The sequence below is a fragment of the Silene latifolia genome, chromosome 10, assembly GCF_048544455.1.
Source record: "Silene latifolia isolate original U9 population chromosome 10, ASM4854445v1, whole genome shotgun sequence".
NCBI classification, from domain to species: Eukaryota; Viridiplantae; Streptophyta; class Magnoliopsida; order Caryophyllales; family Caryophyllaceae; genus Silene; species Silene latifolia.
In genome coordinates this window covers 75,281,446-75,309,252 of record NC_133535.1, presented here as the reverse complement: position 1 = coordinate 75,309,252, position 27,807 = coordinate 75,281,446, and the positions used below count along the sequence as shown (strand labels likewise).

General features: G+C 37.5%; 1 non-coding gene across 1 annotated transcript; it reads left to right on the top strand.

Moving 5' to 3' along the window:
* Positions 1-26,759: 26,759 nt before the first annotated feature.
* On the top strand, positions 26,760-26,866 carry LOC141610219 (small nucleolar RNA R71). The gene has a single exon (XR_012528114.1). It is a non-coding gene; the product is annotated as a small nucleolar RNA R71 (small nucleolar RNA).
* Positions 26,867-27,807: the final 941 nt, after the last annotated feature.

The window sequence follows — 27,807 nt, the reverse complement described above, 5'->3', positions numbered from 1 at the left end:
ACCTAAAGACCCTTGCTCTATAAGACCCAAAAAGGATGGAGGGCATAGACCTTCTTGTAGAAGACTTGCCGAGACTTAGAAATGTCTAGGAACATACATCCTTATAACATGAGAATGACAATGTGCAAGGTGAATTTCCCGAGTCTTTTCAAAATTTTCCGTATCGATTTCAAAAACCGAACTTTTGAACAACTTACTTTAAAAATAGCATGGTTTTAAAAATGCGGAATGCTGCCCAAGTAGGACTAGATTTTTCGGCCCAAAATAAGCCTTTATAGCCAGCATGCTGCTCATTTCAAATCTCATTTTCAAATCAATTATCCGTTTTTTTCAAATTGAATCCAAAATACCTCTCGAACCTTAACCAAGCATGAAATGCGTCGAGTCGTGTCCGGGTCCTGGCCGTGTTAGGCTAGGCGTGTTCTGCCCCGAGAGTCTAGAACACGACCTCGTTGGGTCACCCAAGCTCACCTCTTGGGATTCGAGTCATGTGGGTCAACCATTTGGTCTAGGATAGTGTTGGGAAATGTGTCCTAAACAATAGTGCGATCACATGATTTAAATATCATTATTAAATCTCATTTTAAGAATACATGTGGGATGTAATATTTTACAAGTCAACTGGTCCACACATATCGGTAATGATTGGCTGACTAGAGTTTGACATTACTGTCGTGCGACGGTGGTGATCAGTTGATCCCCTTAGGTCATACCTATAGGGAAATACTCTTAATTGATTATTTAATTAATCGTATACCGATACGAGTTAATTAAATTGCTTAAAATTGACGGATAATTTTGTGAGTATAATTTACGTATCTTATTATAAATATGATTAAATAAGACACGGTCTAAGTAATCGAATTGTTTTATTACTTAGATGAAATTATTGTTTACAGAAACTATTGAAACGAAATGAATAAATTATTATAAATACAGAATATTGTAGTTTATAATTTGGAAACTTTTGGTACAAGTAATTACGAATTACTAGTCGATTTTGTAAATGACATATTTTATGAGTATGTTGATTTTTAATATGTTAAAAATACATTACAATTTCATATGTCAAGTAACATGTCACATATGTTACAATTGACAAATGACAAAATAAAATGGAGCATCCATTTTATGTTGTATATGCCGAAATAATGGAGGGAGTATATGATATACATTGTGTTTTTATCTTGAGTGGAAAACACAATAATTATACCTAAAGGAGTAGCCATGCACACCTATGCTTTTGAGAAGAGCAAAAATAAAAGGTATTGGGCTACCTACCCAAGGCCCCCTCTCTCTTCTCTTTTTCGGCCCTATCAAAAGAAAGAGGGCAATTTTTACTCTCTAATTATTCATTCATTTTTGTGATACACAATACAATTTTCTAGTGTAAGAAAATGGATAATCTCTACAATATATGATTTTTCTAGAGAAATAAACTCACAAAAATTACTCCTCTCTTGACCGAAATATTCAAGAGTAAAATTACAATTTATATTGTGTCAATTTTATAGTAAAACTAATATTATTACTAGATCTAAATAATATTAGTTATTATGAGTATTCCTTGGGTTTATGCTTTTGGGAGGGATTCTATACTTGAATCCTTGTTCTTCCATTTGGAGAGCTCAAGAACAAGTGAGTAGGAGAACTCACTTGTGCCCATAAGAACCGAAATTACAATGTAAGGGTGATTTCTTCTTTATTTTGCTACCTTGTTTGCATACTAGGATTTATTTATTTTTATGCTTGCATTTTATTTTATGTCGCATGCATCGCTAAATCGCCATAACTAAACATGCATTGTCATTTTATCGAGTTTATCGACCGTGTCAATTAAAATTATCATAGTTCACCGCTTTAGTTCACTTAAAACGTGATAGATAATAAATTGGCATGACCTCTCGCTAAAACAATTAATTGAGACATAGCCTTACCAAATAGTAGAAACCATGAAAACCTATTTCGCGAGGGAGTGCACTCGGCTACCCCGGGGTACAAACCTTGTTACATAGGGGAAGTGGGTGATAAATGTCTATCCACCGAATTCATGTTGATGAGGGTTGCATCGGCTACCCCGTACCCAAGTTGATGTGGGTTTGGATAATGGACACATTTATTCGAAATTTGGATTGAACTCAACAAAAGTTATTGATAAGGGTTGCATCGGCTACCCCGTGCCCTTGTTGATGTGTTTTGGGCTATAGATAAACATTAGAGTAATTTTATCGACCAAGAGTTCTAAAAGTAGAATCGATTAAAAGGTTAATCAACCGAGTTATATTGATAAAGGTTGCATCGGCTACCCCGTGCCTAAGTCAATATGAATTTGGGTCTTGGAATCATTTATCATAGTTGGGTAGAGGTCACTATGTAAATGCTATACTTGTTTTTCAAGTATTAATAAAACGATAAATGTTAAGTTTTCCACTATTCCGTTGTTATATTGTTCTATTTCTTTACCACAATTCATATACGATATCATTTCGATTTTGATAACGAATCTCCATTAAAACATCGTAACTAAAGACAAAATTTGAATTTGCTTCTAAAACCTCAAACGAACCATTGCTAAGGATCTCTTGTAAAGAGTATAGATTAAAGTTATTCATTATCAAACAGGTTTTTGATTCTTGACTAACACTTCTACTTACAATGGACTATGTTTCATATGCTTAATTGAATTAAGTACCTTGAAGCAATAAATTGTTTTGGTGATTAGATTTTCAGAATTCGTAATTGACCAAAATAACGCAACCACTTCAATGAAAGTTTTAAGACTAAAACGAACAAATGAAGAGTAATCTTCATGAATTCAATTTTGCTTCTCAAAGCAAAGACTCATTGAAATGAGTGGGAGCATTCTCTTAAACCGTTAAGATGAGGACGAGGTTCAAGAAGTAAAGATAATAATGGAATAGATACAAGGTAATGTTAAAAGTAAAGTCATTGAGGAATGACGATACTAAACCTATCAATCCCGACCAATAAAGTTTCCATTGTCTTAAATGTTGGACACAAGAAAGGAAACTGCCCCAAATTATTGAAGAATCAACAAGTTAGTTGTGGGACATCTAATGGGACCTTCTTCTTTAAATGTTTATTTGATTAAACATAAATTTTGCTAGTACCACTTCGTCAATATTAGAAACCAGTGGAGGTTTTCATCATTATACTTGATACATAGGATAATTAGAATATGACGACTAGCAACAATAATGTCGAGAGATAGAGTAATTGTGTACTCAATCTAGTTTTTGGATTTAAAGTTGTACTTAATTGTGACTATTAAGTGCATAAACTCTAAATAAGAATATAAACTTGTTAAGATACAAAAAGGGTTTTCACTTTTGTGACCCTATACACCACGATTTGATGTATGGCTAGCCCATTATCAAGGTGATTATATTCTAAAACAAACTAGAATGATATATCATGTAGATGATGTAAGATTCAAATTGGTAACCAAAGATTAAACCTTAAATTTTGGAATGATGAACGTAAAGAGTTATCGAGTACTCTTGAAACCATTAGATTGTTAATGGTATATGCGTATCTTGTATTCAAAGCAAGATGTCTCATGCCTTTTTGTTGAAAAGGAGATCGAGGTTGTAAATCATCTATCCAAAATAGGTTGATCATTATCTTTTACCAACGATTTAAGTTGACACTAATATGTTCACTTAATAAGGTAAATAGAGAAATCTTTGAAGAATTTCAAAGAGTTCAAGGAATCACGATTTAGTCGTGATGGGATTATCAAAGTGAAGACTTTGATATAAGCCAAATGAATTGTGATATAGTATCACAAATTAATCTCTCTTAACACGCATTATGGGATAATGTATGATTGGATAAGAATTCAAACGCTATTCGATAAGGTTTGGACTTCGATCAAGTTATTTTGAGTTACTTGATCCTTTTGAGGATTTTATCATTTTGTCTAAATTATTTTTCCACTAAATCGAATCATATGAGATATGAAATGGTAAGGGTACCATGTTTGTAAGTTTTCACAAGAAACAAATGCTCATTTTTCCCTCTTCAATTATCACGAGTACGACGGGTTTGCAGCTCGTGAAGCTGTCTTTCTAAAAATACAAGTTTATTTTTAGAAGACAGAGTGGGAGAAATTATTCAAGAGCCACAAAGAATGCCACAAAAAAAAATGTTATGTCGCAAGAAACTGGTCTTTCTTGGCTACATGAGACGTTTTGTGTAAGACGTTGTTTCTTCAAAACCCAGGTGGTTAAATTTGTCACTTGTTAAAAATGATGAATTCATGCTACTTTTAAGAAAGTAAAGAGCTTATAACTTACAAAAGAAATTGTTTGATTCAAGTTGATTACTTCTGGAAAGTAATCGACAAAGGACTTACATAAGAGTGTTTAAGTCACAACTCAATAAAAGGCTTAGAGCCATGAAAATCCGAAATAAAAGGCTTGATTAGTGACAAAGGGTTTTGCACTAATAAAGAGATATTTCATAGCAAGATTAGTTGCAAAGGGTTTTGCACTAATTGAAATGCTTAAGTCTATTTGGATCTTCTTAGGGATTGTGTTTCATTATAAGGTTATGAAATACACAGCAAGTGAATCTAAAACCCACTTCTTCAATAGAAGCAATGTATTCAATACATGTCATAAGTTTTATAGATTCTTGCAATCCTAAGATAATGTGAAACTTAAGAGAGGATCTTAAGTAGGACATCAATGAGTTAGAATCAACATTTTGATCATGTGATAAAACATTTCTCGATAAGTCGAGAAGTTGTGTTTATACATGGAGTTTAGTGGGAGTTACGGAATTTTTTAATTAGTCCGATATGTGGATGACATATTGATCATTGAGAATGATTTAAGACTTTTGGAGTATTATAATACATCTTGAATATCCGGATTTATGAAGATAAATCCACATGATATTAGCGTCAGTAAGGAGTCTTATGTTGATAAGATTCATGACTAGTTCAATTAAATTGAACATATTTGATTGATTTCATTTGCTTTCGCTGCCGAATCAATTAAAAAGAAATGATGTATAACACTTCATATGCCTTGAGTATGATGAATTGTTTTCAAAAATCGAATTTAAGTAATCTTTACCAAGTAAGCTGTAAAGATTACCCTTAAGTGCTTGCAGAAGCATTAAAGAAGTAAAGCAAAAAAGTGTTTATGATGCAATTTTGTGTAAGGGTGTTACACAAGTGACAATTGACAACTGAGATTGCGCATGGTTTCCGACAAAACCATAATCAGAACACATTAAGATGGTTAAGATACCATTGTGGCTATGTTAATTAAGAAGTAGATTTTCTAGAATCGTTCTAGGCAATAAAGAACAATGAGAGATATTTATAACGGAAATTGAGTACACTTGCAATCATGAGATGTGCAAGAAGGATGAGTCCCGCACACTGTGAAAACAGTGGGAGCTATTCTTAGGCTAGAGGGCCTATGTCTTGATTGGATTTCGACACGTACTCAGAAAGTTTTGTAATGCAAATGTATACATTACAAAGGAAAACGAGTATGTAGTAAGGTTGAGTAAGGTACAAGAAATTGATAAAACCTACTAACCAAAGCCTTCTCAAAGGCTAAACATGATGAGTCATGTCATTTCAATTGAATTGAAATGAACAACTACGTACAAGATCAAATTAGATTATAGAACATGAAATAGTAATCAGGCATTGACTATTCATGTGTGATAATCGCATTTGTCGTTCGAGTTTTATTTTAAAACTCTTTTATTATACTTTGTTACATCCAAACGGGTTGTGGAGACAATTGAACCCCGTTAAAGTGAACACGGATTAACATTGTATTTGCCCATAGTTACTTGTATGAGGTGACGTCTCGAAGTAACTAGAGTGTGATGCGATTGTGGCAAGTTCAAGTGCCATAGAGTCATGTGAGATGACTAGTCGATCACATAGGCAGACTGTTAGGAACATTTTGTCGGGCCCTATGACCGCTTATAGAGTTCTGGCAATTTATATAGCCTGGTCGTGGCGAGAGCTACTATAGTATTATAATGAGTCGATTCTTTGACTAAAGACTATTCGCATAAGATGGCACAGTTTCAGATTAACTTTGATTTGTGTTACTACGGCCTTCATAAATGGGGTCAAATGGGCATATTTTGGGTTATGATGGCTGTGGCTAGTCGAAGGGAATAAGTGCGATAGGAATTGTCCACCCCCTTGTCAGGGTTAAAACAATATCTCAGGGCCACTCGAGGAGTAATGAACTGGAAATGCGTGGCCACGCTCGGAAGGTATCTATGATAGATAAATCCGGTCAAACAGTTATTCTCCAGATCGAGGAAACCACTCTCGATATGATCACTTGCGAGTACGACCTGAAAGACACCTTGCATTGAGTGGGAGATAGTAATAGGACAAGAGAATTGGTGATGCACACTTATCGAGGACAAGTGGGAGATTGTTGGGAAATGTGTCCTCAACAATAGTGCGATCACATGATTTAAATATCATTATTAAATCTCATTTTAAGAATACATGTGGGATGTAATATTTTACAAGTCAACTGGTCCACACATATCGGTAATGATTGGCTGACTAGAGTTTGACATTACTGTCGTGCGACGGTGGTGATCAGTTGATCCCCTTAGGTCATACCTATAGGGAAATACTCTTAATTGATTATTTAATTAATCGTATACCGATACGAGTTAATTAAATTGCTTAAAATTGACGGATAATTTTGTGAGTATAATTTACGTATCTTATTGTAAATATGATTAAATAAGACACGGTCTAAGTAATCGAATTGTTTTATTACTTAGATGAAATTATTGTTTACAGAAACAATTGAAACGAAATGAATAAATTATTATAAATACAGAATGTTGTAGTTTATAATTTGGAAACTTTTGGTACAAGTAATTACGAATTACTAGTCGATTTTGTAAATGACATATTTTATGAGTATGTTGATTTTTAATATGTTAAAAATACATTACAATTTCATATGTCAAGTAACATGTCACATATGTTACAATTGACAAATGACAAAATAAAATGGAGCATCCATTTTATGTTGTATATGCCGAAATAATGGAGGGAGTATATGATATATATTGTGTTTTTATCTTGAGTGGAAAACACAATAATTATACCTAAAGGAGTAGCCATGCACACCTATGCTTTTGAGAAGAGCAAAAATAAAAGGTATTGGGCTACCTACCCAAGCCCCCTCTCTCTCTCTCTTTTTCGGCCCTATCAAAAGAAAGAGAGCAATTTTTCCTCTCTAATTATTCATTCATTTTTGTGATACACAATACAATTTTCTAGTGTAAGAAAATGGATAATCTCTACAATATATGATTTTTCTAGAGAAATAAACTCACAAAAATTACTCCTCTCTTGACCGAAATATTCAAGAGTAAAATTACAATTTATATTGTGTCAATTTTATAGTAAAACTAATATTATTACTAGATCTAAATAATATTAGTTATTATGAGTATTCCTTGGGTATATGCTTTTGGGAGGGATTCTATACTTGAATCCTTGTTCTTCCATTTGGAGAGCTCAAGAACAAGTGAGTAGGAGAACTCACTTGTGCCCATAAGAACCGAAATTACAATGTAAGGGTGATTTCTTCTTTATTTTGCTACCTTGTTTGCATGCATAAGACCTTTATTTAATTTTATGACAAATTAATTTATAACATATATGAGTATGTTTATGTATATAGATCTACATTTCCTTCAATGAGATCTTAATTTCCTTCAGATAGTCCACAGAAACGTCCAAGCTAGGCCATTTAGGGCGTTTCACTTAAACCTATGGGCTATGTTTGTCCAATCACGGGTTTAGTCACACCGAGTCCAGTTTAGAATCAAGCTATGACAACTTGAGTCATGTCGTCTTGTCGAGTCTGAAATGAATCGAGGTCTAAATCCAACCGTGAGTCGAACTTTTTGGTTAGTCAGTCTTAAGTCGAGTCTTTGTTTGAGTCAAGTTGGTGTCGTGTCCTTAAGTGTGCAGGGGCTCTTACTTTAAATATTGACTCGGTTCGGGGTTTTCTTGTAGAAAGGCCGCCAAAAACCCGACGTCAAGCAATGGAAGATGCTGTTAACAAGCTCACTGAGGCCGTGAACCTCATGATGACTAGAATGGATGTGATCGATTCTAAGCTGGGTGAAGATTCCTCTTCATCCACCCCACCTCTGACTGATCTGGAGAAACGGTTCAAGTTCATTGAAGACCGTCTGAAGCTCTCCCAGGGGAAGAACATCCATTTCGAAAATGCTAGGGCCTATGCCCAGTTCAGGATAAGTTGCCCACAAACATTGTACTCACTAATATCCCAAAGTTTAAGGGCACAGAAGATCTAGTCCACCATGTTAAGGCCTATAAGGGGTACTTAGCACTGAAGGGAGTACCTGCTGACATGCTCTCTGAAATTTTCGCTCAATCTCTGGATGAACACCCGAAGGCGTGGTTCTACAATCTGGACCTTAAGAACTTCCCCACTATCGAAGATATTACAGTGGAGTTCTGCAAGCACTATGCTGATAAGGTCGAGATTCAAACCAACATAAGAACATTGGAGGTGATGACACAGAAAGAAAAAGAAGGCTTTTCTTGAATTCCTTGCAAGATGGCGCTATTTGAAAGCGTGAAATTAGCCAAGAAGCCTGACGAAGTTGAAATGGTAGATAAGTTCGTAAAGAATCTACGACCTATTTACCGCAATGCTCTGAAATACCAGAATTTTGGCTCTTTCAAAGAATTGATAAGAATCGGGATAAAAGTAGAAAATGATGTCAGAATGGCAGAAGCTGAAAATCCAAAAGGATACCAGGGGGCCTCGTCATCTAAGACGATAGCACAAACAACGTCCCACTTTGTTGAAATTGTCAATCTCTTAGAAGGGCAATCGAAGAGGCCTCCGCGCCAAGCTCCGAGGGTATTCACCGATATCGGGTGCACTTACGCATATGCTCTCCAAAGGCTCATGGCCCAGGGAAACCTGAAGCCCATTGGTCAATCTCCGGACCCTGCCGCTGATCAACAAGGTAAATGGTATAAACCAAATGCCTATTTTGCCTTTCATCAAGGGAAAGGCCATGATACTGAAAGGTGCTATCGACTGAAGCACGAAATCCAAGACATGATTGAGAATGGAACACTCCCAATCCCAACTGTTAAACCCAATAACATCACCAATCCATTTGGCGATCACGCCAACTTTGTTTCTGTCGAAGACAATGTCGATTATTCCCATCTTATCCGCCCATGTCACTTGAAAGGGGTGTTTATCGGGAAGATATTTGTGGATTGCTTTGAATTCTTGCCAAACCCGAAGAATGAAATTCAAGTCGGGAGTCTTTCTCCAGAATGTACTCCTCCCGTTAACGAAGTTAATAAAGGACAATTCGATTCACCGACCTTCATCATTGGCGTAGATCCTTAGAGGACTACCTTGGGATGGAGGCAGACCATCAAAGGGATCAAGGACTAGAACCGAGCATCTAAGCTGACAGCTGAACAAGGGAAAGCTCAAGACCAGATTTGAAAAATTATGAGTCGGGATCTGTTTTTTTTTTCTTAGTCGAGTCGATTCTAGGACTTTCTTTTCTTGAAGTTGAGTCGTTTGTCCCGCCATGACCTAGGGTGTGTCCTAGGAATCGTTCCTTTGAGTCTGTTAAGCAATTGCCTTTCCAATAAAAAAGTTGCAGTTTCGTTTCCAAATAAGTCTTGTTTCCCATCCTCAATCATTCCGAAATATGATAAAATGCACAACACACTCAAAGGCATCCCCGGGGTGGAAATATGTCCTGTTTCAAAATGTAAGGTACACTAGGATCCCGTGTTTGATTCCTTTACCTATTCCATGTCTGGTGGTAGAAAACCTCCATCTGAACCAATGTTTGTGACAAGCTTTTAGATGATTCTATGACAAACCCGGACTAGCTCCTTGTTTCCCCTATCGATGATGGAAGGCAAGCCTTTTCCCCAACAAAATCATCCCATCTCGAAGAGAGAAGATATCAACCCGTTCTAACAAGGAATTGTTAGTTCCTACCCAAATTAGTTGGCGAAGCCCAGTTTTCAAGGTGTATCCATTTATGACTAAGAGAATGAATAGAAGATCATTTTCAAAGAGAGAAAAAAGATGAAAAAGAATGAAAAATGAGAAAAAGAGAAAAATTGGAAAAAGGAAAAAAAAAGGAAAAAAAAGAAAAATGAAAAAAAGATGAAAGAAAAAGAAAAAAGGAAAAAAGATGTTGAAGTTATTGCGGAATGCTTTTTGGTTGAATGTCGAAGTTACGGAAGCCAGAATTCAAGTCAAGTACCCATAGTTGAAGTTCAATGGGCGAAGCCCAAAAGCGTAAGTAGTAACCTCTTTACCCTCTAAGTCCTTCCTGAGACGGTTACAAAGGGATAGTCAGGAATTTTGAGAATCATTCCGCTTGTGCTGTTACACCCAGCCTTTAGGGTCCAGATATGGAGATTTGAACCCACATTGTTTTCCAACCCATTTGTACTCGGGTTTCATCAAATTTGAGACACCATTTCCAACCACGTTATAAGCCATAGCCATTGGCCTTAGCACCACAAAACGAACCTTCGGAATGATGGTTTACCTTGCGAACCTATTTTTACCAAGCTCCACATCCCAAAGAACCAAAGCCTTTTGTACCAACCCTAGACACGGGATTTAACGGTACCTTACAGGCTAGAATGGGATACGACATGATACCTTAGGTAAAACCTTCGAGTGTGTACACACAATCAATATGCCAAGTTTATGCACCTTGATCGAACTACATCGGATTTGATTTCGCTCCACGCGAATACGTAGGCAGTCCTTCAGAATAAGGGATTCAATCCACTCATCAACCAAGTTGTCATCTTGTCGGTTTCTTACGGGTCTTAACCAAGTCCAAATGAAGCCACCTTTGTTTGAGTCAGTCTTAGCACTCGATGTAGGCTATGATAAGGATATAGGTTCGGATGAATAGTATCAAGTCTCAGAACGAGCTTTATCTAACGGTTTAGGCAAAGATGCTGAGTCATATAGATGTGAGTTTATGTTGGGAACAGAAAATATGAATAACCCGCTGAAAAGAAAGAAGGCGTGGAAGAAAAATAGTAAAAGCCCGCTGAAAAGAAGAAGGCGGTGGCAAGAAATGATGAAAACTCGCTGAAAAGAAAGGAGGCGAGGAGAAGAGTGACAGAATGTTCCCAACAAGAGTGATGTGTGATGTCTAAGTGTTCTCATAAAATCAGTCTGTGTTTAGTGTCTAGGCGAAGCTAACGTTGTTGCTCCATGAGTTTAATCCACCTTGTCAATGCCAAGTGATCTTGATTCCCATGTGCCCTTGGGAGCACGCCCATGCCATAAGATATCTCTGTCTCAAGTCCGGCGACCTAGTGATTCCCATTTGCCATCTTTTGGTGCCAGAATGGCCAATTTACATTTTTACCCCCAACAAGTCCATAATTGAATTAAAACCCGTGCACACTTAGGGTTTTATTTTCCTTTTTTGTTTTACGGTAGCGGGCTACGCCCACGTTGTTTACAGGTCATACGGAGTGTCTGAGTTGTATTTCATGCTCACCCATCAAGGTTCGATTTTAAAAAATTTCAAAATTTCAAAATTCCAAAATCTTTTTGCGAATTATGGATAGATGATCCAAGTAGTGGAATCTTTTCGGGTCGATGACCCCAATCTTTCGAAATTCATAATTTCAAATTCAATTTTTGAAGGGTCGATGGCCTAAAATACCAAGTGATGTCAAATTTAAACTTCGGGTCGATGGCCCAATTATTCAAAATTTTCAAATTCAATTTTCGGGTCGATGACCCAATCTTTCAAATAATCCAATTTTAAGATCGATGATCCAAATGTGCTTATGTGATGATTATTGCTTGTACGTTTTTGTGTTTCAAATATAGCAGGATATGCTTCAACTGGGGGATCAAAAGTCTTCGACTTTAGAGCTATTGCAAACTGGGGGCTCTGAAGCCGTTGGCTTCAGAGACCATTATCAGGATGTAAAGGATGACATCCACCAAGAATTCAATTCAATACAAGAGTATGAAATGGAAGAATTCCGTAGCTGAAAGCAAATGATGAAAGCGGCGGCAACCTCCTTGGAAAGTCCCGTCCCATTCGGACAAGCGCCAGCAGATGATAAATTTTGGGCAAATGTCGTGAGATGATGAATTTTGGACATACGCAACAGATGATAAACTTTGGGCATGTGTCGCGATTCTTGCCGAACTACGACGCGGGTTGATTCCGTCAGAAACGGATACGTAGGCTCCTAAGGATAAGGCTCAATCCACCATATATGCAATTTTATGGGTCGACGACCAACGATGATAAATTGACGCAACAGGAGCAAGAGTTAATCCCCGACGAAGTTTCAGGTACGATCTCTTCTTGTGGCTGGCGAGCTTATATACGCAAGTCTAATGGACTATAAACGACCTGCGGAATCCTCAGGTCGGGAGGGACCTAGGGTATACTTTGACTTTCGCCTTGTCCAAGCCTCAGTCAAAGTGGGGGCTCTGTAGATACCCGTATCCGTCGATATTGGAATTTATAGAGAACCCGACAAACACCCGATGATGATAGGACACATGTATTTATTAGTTGTCATTGTCATTATTTGGGTTCGTTTTACGATGTAGAATGAGCGTTCTCGACGAAGTATTTTATTAATTTAAATGATATTTAAATTAAATGTTTTTTAAAAAAAAAAGTGAATTCATTTTATTAGTTTAATTTGAATTTATTTTCTTAAATTTATTTTATTGAAAATAAAATATATTTTTGATTTGAAAAATCATTTATTTTAGTGTGTTATTTGATTTGAAAAATCGATTTCGAAAGTTGAAAACTCGTTTTAATCACACGATTTGTGAGCTCGTTTTATGCTTGATTTGGGCTCGATTTTCGACGCACTTTTGACCCAACTTCCTCTCCCATAACCCGCGTCCGATTCTTAGCCAAAGCCTACCCCAAACCCTTTGTTTAACCCACCCAAATCTCGTTCCAAACATCCCCCCAAGACAGCCCAATTCCTTCCTTTACCCGTGTTTGTATAGCCCATCAAAAGCCCTTCTAAACCGACTCAAACTTGGTCCAAACCCGCAACCCATCACCACCAACCCGTGCTCCACATTACTCACAACAACCGAGCACCTAGACCACCTCGAAACACTTCCACAAGTCCATCCAAAACAGGCCCCAAAACGAAACAGCCCACGGCCCCCCTGTTTTCGTTCAGCTCAAACCCGAGTCCAAAACCTGCTCCAAACACCACTTAAACCCGTGCCCATTAACCCTAATCTATACCCTAGTATCCTACCCATATTACCCTAGCTTAACCACCAAGAAACACCCCTCCAAAACCCTACACGAGCTCACGAAAGCTGCTGGACAGCAGAAAATAAACAAAAGCAGCCCAACTGCTTGTTGCTCTCTTTTACCCTACTTTAACTCCCTATAAATACCTCCTCTCCACCATACATTCATTCCTATAAGTTCTCCATACATACTACCGTCACTCACAAGCTTTAAACTCCAGAAACAAACCCTAATTGCCTCTCAAAACTCTCGACAAAACCGATACATCCAAACTGAGAAACAGTTTATGTCTCTCTCGAAATACCATTCGTTCTCCCTTCAAATCTCCATTAAAATTCGAGTTTCTTGTTCCTAATTAACCATATAACATCCATCTACATCTTAGACAAAGATTCACGAGGCAAATTGACCTTGAGAGTACACTCCGTTTTCGCGGCTTTTCCTGTCTGTCCTGTTCTGTTTATGCCTATTTTTCGTGCCCAATAACTCAGAACGAGCATGGTTTGTTTTAATATATTTGTTCTCCTCTCCTTCTAGTTTTCAAAACATCTTTTAAATCTAATTTTCACCGTGAAACGAGTGAGAAATTGCAGTTTGAAAGTTGCTGTCCAGATTTACAAAAAACGTGTTGTTTGCTTTGTTCCTTCGTCGACGAAGGCCTCTCGAGATAAAATCTACCATCGATTACGACCCAAGACGGTGTCAACGATACATGTAGGTTGAGGGTGCATCAAATCCTCCTCTTCTCCTTTTTATTTCGTTCTTTTATGTTTTTTTTTTATTGTTCGTTTTATGTTGTTTATCGTTTTGTTTGTCGTTTGATATCGTTAACTATGAAACTAGTTTAGTCCGAGTATGAGTTAAAGTACCACCACGAACACCCACGTTGACTTGAGATGGGAAAGAAATCCGCCACATCGGTCGGTCGTATCCCCCATCTCATTTACATATCCTCGTGTTCAAGGTAGGGCATTAATAAAACGAATCCTAACTTCGTTCCTCGCTTTTGACCCCTTGCTTGTTTCGTTCAATTCGACCTACCCTAGGACCCGTTGCATATTAGTTCGACCCCTGTTTGTTAACATATGATTCGTTTAGACGACTTTAGATCGATTAAATAACCTAATTAGACATGTTAGGGTGCTTCGACTCAAGCATTAAAATCGACCAACAATTCTATAACCTAATTGAATGCATCTCTCTTTTCACCTAATTTCTCGCTAGTATAAGAGTGCGTGATTAGCACCTTCTTATTAACACTCGACGAGTTAACTTAATTAGCGAACTTGACCTAATTCGACCCTTTTAGGCCGTGTAGAACACTCGGTTTTAGGCGAAGCCTTCTGACCTCTTTTATCATCAATTTCTAATGTATATCCTATATCGCTTTGCAAATCTATCTAACCTAATGAACCTAACCTAGGAACTAGGGTGGCCGTGCCTGGGGCCGTGTGCTTGGCCGTGCCTTTTGTCATTCTTGCTTCATCTTTATATCGTTTTTTCATCGTTGTTTTGTATTTTGTAATTACCTTTTGCTTACCGAGTCGTCTCTTGTAATTCACTTGTAATTAGTTTCCTTTTGGGTCGAGTCAATAGATTTATAAAAAACTTAGTCTTATTTGGTTAGATAGTTGTGCTCCAATTCATGTAAGAGCGTAGTAAATCGCATGTTGTTTAAAGCAACATGGCCCGATTTATGCTAATGCATGCTTTGGTGTGTGACCCAATGTCTAATTCGATAAGATTAAGCAAAAGCACGCATTACGAGGAGTGACCTAAGACCGTGAGTTATGTAAACCGTGGGTCACCCCTTTGTGCACGTTTTCCTAGGCCGAATGGCCATGTGTCGTGTATGGTGTCGTATATAGCAATTGTATTTACATCGAGTTGTATCTCTAAATTCTCGTTGTGTCGGCATGAAATGCCTGGGTTGTAATAGGGTAGATCCCAACGGCTCCCCCATTCCCCTTAAGCCTTTTTTGCTTTTTATGTTGTTAGATCAATCAACCCACATGCTAAATTACAACTTTGACAAAGTTAGCTTAGTTGCATCTAAATCGACATAGAAACCTCACATGTTAGGGTTTTAAAACGATGTTTGCATATCATATATCGTAGTAGCTACGACCTTGTTTCAAATCCGATACTTGACTTAGTAGAGGCTGTTATTGACGGGCGGGGTTAGGTGTCCTTATGGACTTCCTAACACGTACCCTCACCCCTTACTCAAGATCTATGGTTTGTGGATCCGTCTAAATACCATTGGATTACGAGAGTCATTCAAATCGAGTGATATAGGGTACAAGTCTTTATCTTTAATCACTCGTAGTCGATTGGCTTTATGCTTTTCGATGAAAGGTGTTAAGTTGACTTGAACCGTTCCAAGTTCCCATAAAACTTGGTGGCGACTCTAATTTGTCTTAATTTGATTCGAAGGAACCTCGGGTCGATTATGCCTAGTGTGGATCCCGCGGATGCAGTTCCCGCGTGCCTTGTCCACACTGGTATTTATGTTGTCTAAATTGCTTTTCATTTCATACAACTTCTAAACTTTCAGGCTACCAGTTTTGATTCGTTGTTAAAAGTTTATGATTCTTTTGCAAAACCTTACCCATTTTAAAGGTTTGAAAATGAAAATTTGGTTTAGTTTCCTATTTGTACTTGGAATATAGACTACTTTATCATGATTTTAATTGCTAAACCTGATATTTCTTTAAATTTTATCTAATTTCTGTTAACTTTGATCTGTTTATGACTTCTTTCTCAAAGTTAAATACTATATTTTCAGAAATTGACTTCTTTTTGAAGACCAACAATGAATCTTTCAACTTCCAATCGACTTTTGCAAAAGAAAATTTGAGTGAATTGCCTTTTTCTTTGATTTTGACGTTGATTGGAGGTTAGAACTCGTTATTGAAGACGTTTGATAACTTGTTCTACGCTTGTCGGCGGATGATTTTGTTTTAAATTTGTCTTTGACTTAGAAGGTTAGCGTTCTTGTGTGCACGACAAGAGCAATTTCGTTCCATGAATGAGACTTATACTTTTGAAAACTTTCCATTAATGTTTTTGAAAGTATTTTGATTTTGATTTATACAAATAATTTGATTTTGACCTTATCTGGTTCTGTCAGAAAGTTTTTATTTGAAACTGCTGAAAGGATTTTAAGTCTCTCAAAAAGTAACCCTTTTAAATATTTTAGTTACGAATTTCGAAGGTCCAGTTTTATTTTTATATATAACCTTTATTTCTACCTTCAAGTTTCGAGGACGAAACTTTTTAAAAGGTGGGGTGATTGTAACACCCGCGAATTTCTCATTTTAACAATTAAAATTTATTTAACCGTTTAATTAATTTATTTTACATTTTTAAATTATTTAATTTAATTAATTCATTTTGAGCACGAATACTTATAAAAAAATATATTCTAAAACTTAATTTATATAAAATACTTATTTTACTCAGACAATAATAATATTGATAGTAATAATATTATTTTCCGTCTCAAGCTAATATAGACGCGAGACATTATTCCGTCTAGCTGTAGACCGTCACATTTCCAGTTGTGAGACTAATCTTTTCTCGACCTATCCAATATCGACAACTCATCACACCCACCTATCCTTTTTCACTCTACTTTTATATTATTAGTACTATTTATATCATTAGATATTATTATTATTATATATTATTATTATTATATATTGTTTATATTATTATTTATTGTTGTTGTCATTCACACAGCCGCACCCCTGCATTTCCTCTTTCTCCTTCGTCCTTTTCTTCTTTTCGAAACAATCAACAACCGCAACACCAATACTCTAACTCCATTGAAATCGTCACCTTCAACCTCCGTTTTCTCCCTTATTTCTCAACCAAACTCCATTATTTTTGTACCATTAGCTTCCCCTCCTCATTCTCCTTCTTTTTATGTAAAAAACAGCCAAACTTTCGTCTGTTGCATCTCGGTCGTCTTTCAAAGGATCCGGTTTTTGAGCTTTTCTGTTCCACTTTTGGGTTTAAGATCATCCTAGGGCGATTTCTATGACGTTTAGGAGAGCAAAAAGGTAACGGTGATAGGTTACTCGACATAATATCGAAATCGTGTCCGTATATGTTGTGTTTAGCTCTTATATACTATAAAGTTTGAACCTTTAATCGATTTTTCATATGTATGGTTGAATGTGTCGGAATAATACTAGTTTTACATGCTCAATCGTGATAATTTCGTGTCTTGTGTTACATGATGGTTTACACGTATGGAATGTGTGGTTTATATGGAGGATTCCGTCTTACTTATACTTGGAATTCCGTCTTAAATTGTTGTTGGAAGTGGCTGTTTTGAGACGGCAAACCCGAGTCTTGTCTGGGTGATTTTTGGTGGTTTTGTTTGTGAATTATCGTCTTTAGTTCCGTCTTGTTCATGTCTTAAATGACTCGGTTTCGGACTCCTTTGGGCTCTGTTTATTACCTGTAAAGACAGGTGGTTATGGCTGCTTGGAGTGTTGGTTTTGGGACCTTTCACACTCTGTTTTGGGTGGTCATTGTAGGGGTTGTTTTGGAGTTGGACTGGTGACTGTTTGTTGGCGGGCAGCGTGGCCACGACCAGGTTGTTTCGGGTTAGACACGGGATACCCATACCCTTGTTTTCTCCTTATTCCTTCTCATTTGTCTATGTTGGGGTGTGCTTGGCAGCTAGGCCTCGTGCCATTTGGAATTTTTGTAGTCAATTGGGCTTGTTCATATTTTGATTGTTGGGCCAGTTTAGGAGTTGGGGTGGTCTTGTGTATGCTTTGTTGCGGTTATTTAAATTGGATCTCGTGTGTTATATAACGTATTTAGTTAAACACTGTCCATTTACATATCTTTCTCACATGAAGTATGATTGTGAAATCCCCGTGTTTTATATTACGTAACTCATTAAATATCGTTCATTATATATATTTTTCTCACATGATCAAATTGTTGGGCTTCACATGGTTATATGTTTGTATTTTACATGAGTAGTAAGTTGGGTCTAGCATGCCTTGTTGTTGGAGTTAAAGTGATTCAATTAATAGGCTTCTTATAGTGGTTTGTTGGACTCATAAATGAGTCACTTGGACTTGGTCACAATTTATTCCGTAGATTCCTCCTGACGTAAATTATTCATTTTCACGTACTATATTTTAGTTAACCGGAACATTTAATTATGAAATGAATTATTTACTACTATGTTACAGGTATGACGGATTATTATAATGCTTGTAATGAGTCACTAATCCATGTTTACGAGTATAGCTGAACTTGGATTGTCTTACGTGGATTATCATTTGCTCATTATATACATATTAGTCTCATTCCAATTTGATTCGTATCGCTTGGTTGAGTCGTATTCGTATGATATATTTTTACGCCTTACTTGTGCCGTTCTGCCAAGTATTGGTTTACGCCGCTCTCGTGCCGTTCTGCCGGGAGTTGATTGATTTATGTTTTTCCCGCCTCTTTCGGACTGTTCTGTCGATTGCGGGTTAGCTCATATCGTATTCTGGTGATAATGCCTTTATGCTATACCTTATTGCTTGACTTATCTTTACGCCTCTTTCGGACTGTTCTGCCGATTGTGGGCTTAGCTCATATTTTCCGCCTCTTTCGGACTGTTCTGCCAATTGTGGGTTCTCGACTTCCATTTTGTCGATCGAGTCTTGGATGCGGACTGTTCTAACGCATGTCGAATCGGGAACCGTTCTGTCCCGAGAGTCTGTCCAGATTTAGACTAGGACTGAGTCTTGGGAGTACCATTGTCGTCCTACCAGGGGAATTATATATTTATATATGAGTAGTAAAGGTCTTGCTTGGTTATAGATATTGGTATTTGTCTTTTAAGGTAAGAGTTATGCCTTGTGTTGTTTGTCTTGGTCCTATTGGATACTAGGGGTGAGTTATAAGCCCTCTAGTTGCGATATGATCGCCGGGATTGATGTTCCCATCCGTTCTTATGGTGAGATGCAAGTCATAAGTATGAATGGGACATTAATAGCCATGTCCCGTGCAATGTTTGCTAAGTGGTTTTCCAAGTAATGGCTACAGTTTGTATCCTTGTAATTTTGCATTGGTTGATCTCTTACTTAACTGTTTCACATGATTCGAATTCTAATCTCATATCTATGTCGTAATTCCTTGAAATGCGTGCTTTTGCATAAATAACCGTATTCTTATCTCTTATATTATTTAATTATTTCACATGAGTAGTGAGTCTCCATTATGCTAATATTTGATGCGTGTCTTTTATATGATGTTTTACATCCTATTTTCCACGCATTTCAGAGCTCATTTGTGTAGTTTAAGCTGCCATTTCCCCTATTTCCGTCTATTTTCGTGTTTTTGTACATTATTGCAGAAATGTGAAGAATTCAACGGAAATTGAGCTAAATCCGTCCCCGAGTGTCTTGCATTGCATTTGACGTGAAGCATTCGCTTAAGGAACGAGCTTGGTGCGTATTTCAAGGCCCAAAAGACAAATACACGAGAAATTGGAAGTCAAATGTCAGCTAATTCAGTCGATCGACAACTGCCTTCAGTCGATCGACCAACTTGCGGGTTCCAGAAGCTATTGTACACTGCTACTCAGTCGATCGACCGCCACTCTTAGTCGATCAACCAAGCCGCTATCCCAGACGAGAATTAAAAGATCGAGGAAACTCAAGCCCATTGTGTTTAGGTTTTGATAATAAGTGTTACGTATATTTTCTATATAACGTAACCTAGAACATCAGATTATTCATTCAGTTTTTACTAGTTCTTTAGCCAGTTTTCCAACATTCAATAATTAGGGTTTTTAAATACTATTTCGTACAATTATTCTCGCATTCGGTTTCTGGATCTCTTGCTGCAATTCCAATCGGTTTTCTGCTGCTAATAATTCAGTTTGCTTTATTATTGCTTGTAGGATAGAATTGCTAGTCAGTTTCCCAAACCCGATTCATCGTTTATGTTAATTGTTTGTTCTATTATTTCAAGCATGAATTCTTCTGTCTATCTTATTGGTTTTATTGTTGTTATCACCCTTAGTATGAGTAGCTAAATAGTTTGTGCTAGGATGTAGGGGAATTATAGTGTAGGCGGCAATATAATGAACACGGCCTGATTTGCATGTCAGTCGATCGACCGACATACTTGGTCGATCGACTGACCACGTGAGGTTTACCCTCGTTTTAATTGATTTAAATGTTGTGTTTGACGAATCGAATGCATGCGACTAGTTGAATACTTAATATTTGACTGACCCATTAGATCGAGAGATAGGGATAGTTGTTAGATCACCAATTAAAATGACTAAACTATGCTGAGATCGAAAGATAGGTAAAGTTTAGACCGTTAGTCACTTTTCAGGACGAAAGTTAGTATTAGTGATATTAGGGACCTATAGCGAGATCGAAAGATGCTATTTGTTAAGAGTGGACCGAGAGGACCTCTTTATTTCCCGCCTCATGTGTTTGATTTAGACCTGTTTAGTATGCTGCCTCCGAAACTATAACGAACCGATCATCCTAGTACCCCTTCTCTATCTGTTTCATCTGTTTATTTAGTTTATTGTCTTTATTTGCTATTAGTATAGACCAAATCAAAACAACCCCCACTTTCGTTACCTTAGACTAAATTAGACAATTAGAAATTACATTCGCCTCCTTGTGGTTCGACCCTGTTACCACTAGCCTAAGTTAGTTTTAATAGGAAATTATAAATCTTATTTTTGGTACTCACAACGACGGGTATCAATATTGATCCGTCGTATTCCATCTCATTTAATTACCATGTTTAAATATAAACTTGATATCCATATTTTTGTAAGAGTCTTACATGACTTACCTGTTTTAGTTCTTTGTTATGTCTGTTTCGACATTTTGTGGATGGGAGAACCTTGAGTTACTCCCCACTGACTGTGGCGTTCATGTTTACATGAATGACAGGTATTAGTGGTGCATTCATGGGGTGAAGACATGTGTGAGCTAGCGAGCACTTCGGCCTAGTAGTTGGTTTATTAGGATTGTTTAGACCTACCTTTTATTGTATTGTTATTCGAGGGATATATTTTCCCTCACCTCGACTATCACGTTTGTATAATTTAGAATCTTTATTTCCGCACTCTTTATTTATGTTTTAGATTTTGGTGAACCTGCGCTTTAAATTTTAAAAGTTTCAAAAATTCCCTAAAAATTTCGCATTTTATTAGTTATATCTTCCTCTTTATCGCGGGGTGTCACAGTAGGCTTGTCAATCTGATTCGTCATGTATTCGGATTAACCGTAATCGGGATCGTCCTCGACAAGTACTAAAAAATGAGGCAGAGTAGTGCCAGGCAGCCCTGTTAAGGCGCAAGCCTATTGGCGATGCAAGGGGCTCTGCTAGGTTTTTAGACAAGAAAACAGACGGCCTCTTGGGGCGCGAGCTATAGGGAGAGCCAAGGGGGTGTCTCCTGATTTTTGAAAAGGTTGTTTAAAACCGTATTTGTGAATAAATGATTTGCAAGTATGATTTTCATGACTCGGAATAATTACTATTGTGTTAGTAACATTCGTTGTCGGATTTGCATGTTTGAAAAGTATAGTTTACAAACGAATATGTAAAATATTTGATTTAAACTAATCATGTTAAGTTCATTTCTTTGTAATTAGTCAAGTTAATCATCGTATTCGGATTCAACCGACGTGGTATAAATAACCAAGGATGATTATGAATTATGACTAATATATTTACAAATGTAAACAAATGAGAAAAATGGTAAATAAAATAAAAGGGGGTTAAAATACCCATTAAAATGTAATTAACCAATAATATCATCGAGTCACGGAATAAACCGTCATGGTATAAAGAACCAAGGATGATTTTTATAATGGTCAAAATATGTTTATCATAAAAATGGATTAAAATGGTAAATAAAAGAATAGAAATTCCTTTAAAATGTAATTAACCAATTAATATCACCGAGTCACGGATTAAACCGTCATGGTATAAGGAACCAAGGGTGATTATGATTTATGGTTAAAAAGTATGTCATAGAAATGGTTTAAAACATTCGAAATGGTAAAAACCGTAAAAGGAAAGAAGTAAAAAAAAAAAAAAGCGTTGAAGGAAAAACAAACTCAAACACGTTTGAGTCTGACCTAGGCACCCCATTGAGGCGCGAGCCACCTTGCACAATAAGGGGCTTCTGCCTCAGGCCAAAACTCAGTTTTGGCTCGTCTAACCTAAATTTGAATCGTGTTATGCATCGTTCGTGCCTATAGACTCATCAAAACAGTAAAGACATGAAATAAAGTGAGTTGTTTACACCCTCAAACTTAAGTGTATTGATATTTTGCGATGTAGACGACTTTAGAGACGGTTTGCTCGTAGCGACTACTCACGATCAAAGAAGTTTAATAAAAAGGTGCCTTAAAAAAAGGATTTAGTTTTGAAAATGAGTTGAAAATATGTTAATCAAAACATGTTGATTGATTAGTTGAGTTGGTCGAATGGGTCGGTCGAATGCACGGCGACGGTACCAAACAATATGTGTAAGGCTTGTGTTTACGATCGGTCGGTCATAAACACGTGTCGATTTTTTGACTTAGGAAGCCGGGTCTAGAAGTTTAAGGGAGAAGGAGGGGGCGGACTCTCGCGTGAGTATTATGGGGTGTGAAGGTTGGTATTTATAGAGAAATGTGGGGTGGTAGGTCGGTTGATTTTGCTTAGAGGCTAAGCAGATGACCTAAAGAGGCGCGAGCCACCTCGTGATGGAAAGGGGTGTATTGTCCCTTTCAATTTGGACGTGGCTTATTCTCCATCCATTGTTGATATGTGGTATTCATATAAGATGTCGTGTAAAAATATAGGTATCTAATAAGATGATTTTGGTCTTACTTGAGATAGGTGTTTTGTGTGCTTGACTCGGGTTTGACCTGTGTTAGTCGGGATTTTAATTTCGAGTCGGTTTTTGGCTCGGTGTCGGTTTTGACTCTAATTATGGTCATTTTAATGGAAATGACATGATTAAAACATTCATGTCATTATTTTAGACATTTGAGATTTGAATTGACTCGGGTAGACTCAGGTTGATTCGAGTTGCGGGTTTCTGAGTCGGTTTTGGGTCTGAAGACGGTTTTAACTCTAAATAGTGTTATTTTAATGCAAATGAAGTTAGAAAACTTTTGAAATCATTTTTCATATCCGAGTAGTGCATTAAACCGTCTCTTGTATAGCCAATCCATGCACGCATATCAAAAACACGTTATAGTCCGATCATCATCAGGTGGTTTTTGGAAGGTGCAGATACTGGGTATCTACACTTTTGTTCTTTCCATTGTTGATTACACCAAGAAAAGATTGAAAATATTCAATTTCTAATTATACCCAAATCGATTTAAGATGAAAGGATTTATCTTTGTATTTCAAAAATTGACTCAAAGGTTGAAGATTTTGGTGCTTGTATTGATTATTGTTGCAAAAGGAGTGATTAATTGTTGTTTTGAGGAAGTTTGAATTTGATTTTGTTGAGTTTCGTTGAGGAAATCTTGTTTTTGGTGATGGAGAGGATGAGGGTTTTGGGGTTTATGGGTAGTGTTTGAATGAATGAATGAATGAAATGAATGTGGGAAGGTGTAATAAAACACCCGAAAAATTCAAAACAGCAGGGGAAGACGAGCGGATTCCTGTCGGGACGCTCGGGTTCTGCTCAAATTGGCTACAGGAAAACTCGCCTAAACACGAGCGTCTTTCAGTGAAGACGAGCGGATTCTGAATGTGGGACGAGCGGTTTTCCTCAAAGACGAGCGGATTCTCTTACAGGAACTTTTCTTAATCTGCACTGGCAAAAAGACAAGCGTCTTTCTGCAAAGACGAGCGGCCAGTTTCAGACGAGCGTCTTCTCAGCTTGGACGCTTGGATTCTCTTACAGACCAAAATTTTTGATTTTTGTAGCTCATTTGGACAGACGGATTCTTCCACAGACGCTCGGATTCCTATAAGACGAGCGGATTCCCCTTAAGCCGCTCGGATTCCTCGTGGTCTACCCGGATTCAGGTCCATTCGTGCACTTGCATAACCCGTGTCATTTTCATTCTTCAAATCCCGTGTTCTTCATTGTAGGGGCACTATAAAGGCATGAATAACCTAGGCAATTGCTATCCCCATACTAAGTTAAAGCACTACACATCAATAAAATCATTAGTCCCTCCCTCACTTCTCTCAAGAATGATGAATATCTTGATCAAGGCACAAAAATCCAAAAATGACAAAAAAAGCAATGTAAGAATTAAAATGCAAGTTAGGGATTTAGAAATATTTACAAATGGTGGTTTGGAGAGGACTCCACCAAACTCTCATCCTTAGTGAGATGTCATGGGGGCATGTTCAAGGTGTTGTTGATGTTACTCAACACCTTGAAGAAGTAGTCAAAAGCTTGTTCATTATCATGATAAAGATCTTCAATAGATCTTTGCAATTGTTGTCCTTCATGTTGGTCTTGATCGATAGCATTACCAATATAGGGATTGAAAATCCCTTCAAACTCATCGTCCCAATGACCGCAAACTTCATCTACTTGGTCATTAAAAATCTCTTGAGCTCATAGAGACAACTCTCCTTCTTTCTTGTTTTGACCAATGAGGCCATCCTCTTCATTTGTCATGGGTGAGCTTTTCAAGCTCTCTTTATTGCTATTCTCTTGCTCTTTTGATGGAGCATCATCAACTTTCTTTTTCCATTGGAATTCCGACTTCTTCCTATCATCCTTCCGGCTATAATGATCAACCATAAAACATGGTTCATGCAAACGGAGAGCTCTCATGGTCTTGTCAAGATTGAAAGTTATGCTCTCATCTCCCACTTCTAGAGTGAGCTCTCCATGCTTCACATCTATCACCGCACCCGCGGTGTGCAAGAAAGGTCTACCTAGAATGATTGGAATATTGGAGTCTTCTTCCATGTCAACAATGACAAAGTCCACCGAGATGAAAAATTTCCCAACTTTTACGGGAACATCTTCCCATATCCCTAATGGTGTCTTCGTCGATCTATCGGCCATTTGGAGTGTGATATTGGTACATTTAAGCTGTCCCATCCCTAACCTTTTACTAACCGAATACGGCATAACACTCACACTAGCCCCTAGATCACATAGGGCTTTGTTTATCGTTGTGTCGCCAATGGTACACGGTATTGAGAAGCTTCCCGGATCTTTAAGTTTCGGAGGTGAACTCCCTTGAAGGATTGCACTACTCACCTTAGTAAAGGCGATAGTCTCAAGCTTCCAGATCGACTTCTTTTTCGTAAGGATGTCCTTCATGTACTTTGCATAGGCCGGCATCAAATTTGGGCTTAGCTTGACGACTTGGAAAAGGAAGTCTAATCACAATGGGTTCCTTCTCCTTGGCCTTGTCTTCATTTTCTTTGAAACTTCTTCTTTTGATGGTTCTCCATCCTTGGAGTTTTGCACAACTTCTTCTTTGTCACTAGCTTCCACAACTTCATCCTCATCTTGCTTCTTTGGTGCTTCATACCTCGTACCACTCCTCAAGTGAATGGCACTAACCGTTTCATATATCGGGCGATTACTTTGAGGTGGTAATTGCCCCTTTTGTCTTTGAGAACTTGAAAATGCTAGTTGAGTTAATTAAGTTTCTAACATTTTGGTGTGGGCTAGGATGTTGTTGATGGTGATTTCCTTTGCTTGACTATCCCTTTGCATTTGAGTGAAAAACTCTTGTTGATTCTTCTGCATTTGGAGGACCGCTTTTTGAACATCAAAACCTTGGTCATTTTGTTGATTGTATGGAGTTTGATTTTGGTAACCTTGGTTTTGGTTGTAAAAGGGTCTTTAATTTGGGTTTCTCATGGGAGGCGGGGTGTATGTTGGTTGAGGGTTTTGAACATTTTGGCTTTTGTATGAGAGATTTGGGTGGAATTTGGTGTTTTCATTGTAATAATTGGAATAGGGGGTACCACTCTTGTATGCTTGAAAAGCATTCACTTGTTCATTTGTTCCCCTACGTTCACTTTGGTCATGTCCCAAAGTTTCACAATTCTCACATATCCCACTTGGGATTGATGAAGATGCCGTCATGGCATTAACATGATGCTTTGGTGATTTTGAGGCTTCTTCAAGAATAGCCATAGCTTTTTCGAACTTCAAAATGATGGTATCAATGTGAGCACTAAGTTGAGCACCCAATTGAGTAATAGAGTCCACTTCATGCTTTCCTCCTCTAGTAGCCTTGCCAGGTCTACTATATTATGAATTATGGACCGCCATTTCCTCAATCTTGTTACAAGTTTGATTATCGTCAACTTCGGTGAACATACCATTTGATCCCATGTTGAGAATGTTTCTTGAGTCTTCATAAAGACCATTCCAAAATTGTTGTATCAAGAACCACTCGCTAAGTCCATGATGAGGACATGAGCGACAAATTCCCTTGAATCGCTCCCAAGCTTCATACAAGGATTCTTCATCTCTTTGCTTAAAGCCCGTAATTTGAGCTCTTAGCATGTTAGTCTTTTCCGGTGGGTAGAACTTTTTGTAGAAAGCTAGAGCCAATTTCTTCCAAGAGTCAATTCCGAGAGTAGCCTTATCAAGGCCTTTCAACCATTGTTTTGCGGTGCCAATTAGAGAAAAAGGAAATAAGACCCATCGAATTTGGTCTTGAGTTACACCGGTTTGAGAAATCGCATCACAATAGTCACAAAAAGTCTCCATGTGAGAGTGAGGGTCTTCACTAGGCATCCCCCCAAATTGGCTTCTTTCGACTAATTGGATAAATGTCGATTTGGCAATGAAATTTCCGGTTAAGTGTTGTGGTTTTGGAGTACCATTGGGTTGGTTCTCCTCGGTTGGTACGGAATGTGATAAAAATTTAGGCATTGTGGGTTGATTTTGTGTTGGATTTTGTGTTGGGTTCTCCTCACCTTCTCTTGCAAAAGGGTTGACGAACTCAATAGTGTTTGGTTGAATATCTACTGTAGGAAATATCGGTATACTTCCTTTAAGAAATTACGGATTATAACGAAATTATAATTATGAATACGAGTCATAAATGAAATAGCATAAACAAAATAGAGAGATTAAGAAATAACCTTTGGTCCTATCAAAATTGGCCTAAGAACAATATCGAAATCGATATTCTCCTATTAGTTGCACCCAAAATGCTTTGAGAAATGCCCCTCCATTTGCTAGAATGAGATCCCCTTTTTGCTTGAAGAGGAACCCTAATTTCCGAATAAAATTTAGGGTTTTTTTTTTTTTGTTTTGATGAGAGTTGTTGAGAGAAAAATGAATTAGTCAAAAATGATCCTCCCCTTCACCTAATTATAACCTAAATTAGGAGAGGAAAATGGGGAAGATATTTTTTTTTCTTATTTCTTTCCTCAAACCGTGACACTCCAAATAAGGAGAGAAATCTTCTTATTTTCGGTTGGTCTGGTAATGTATAA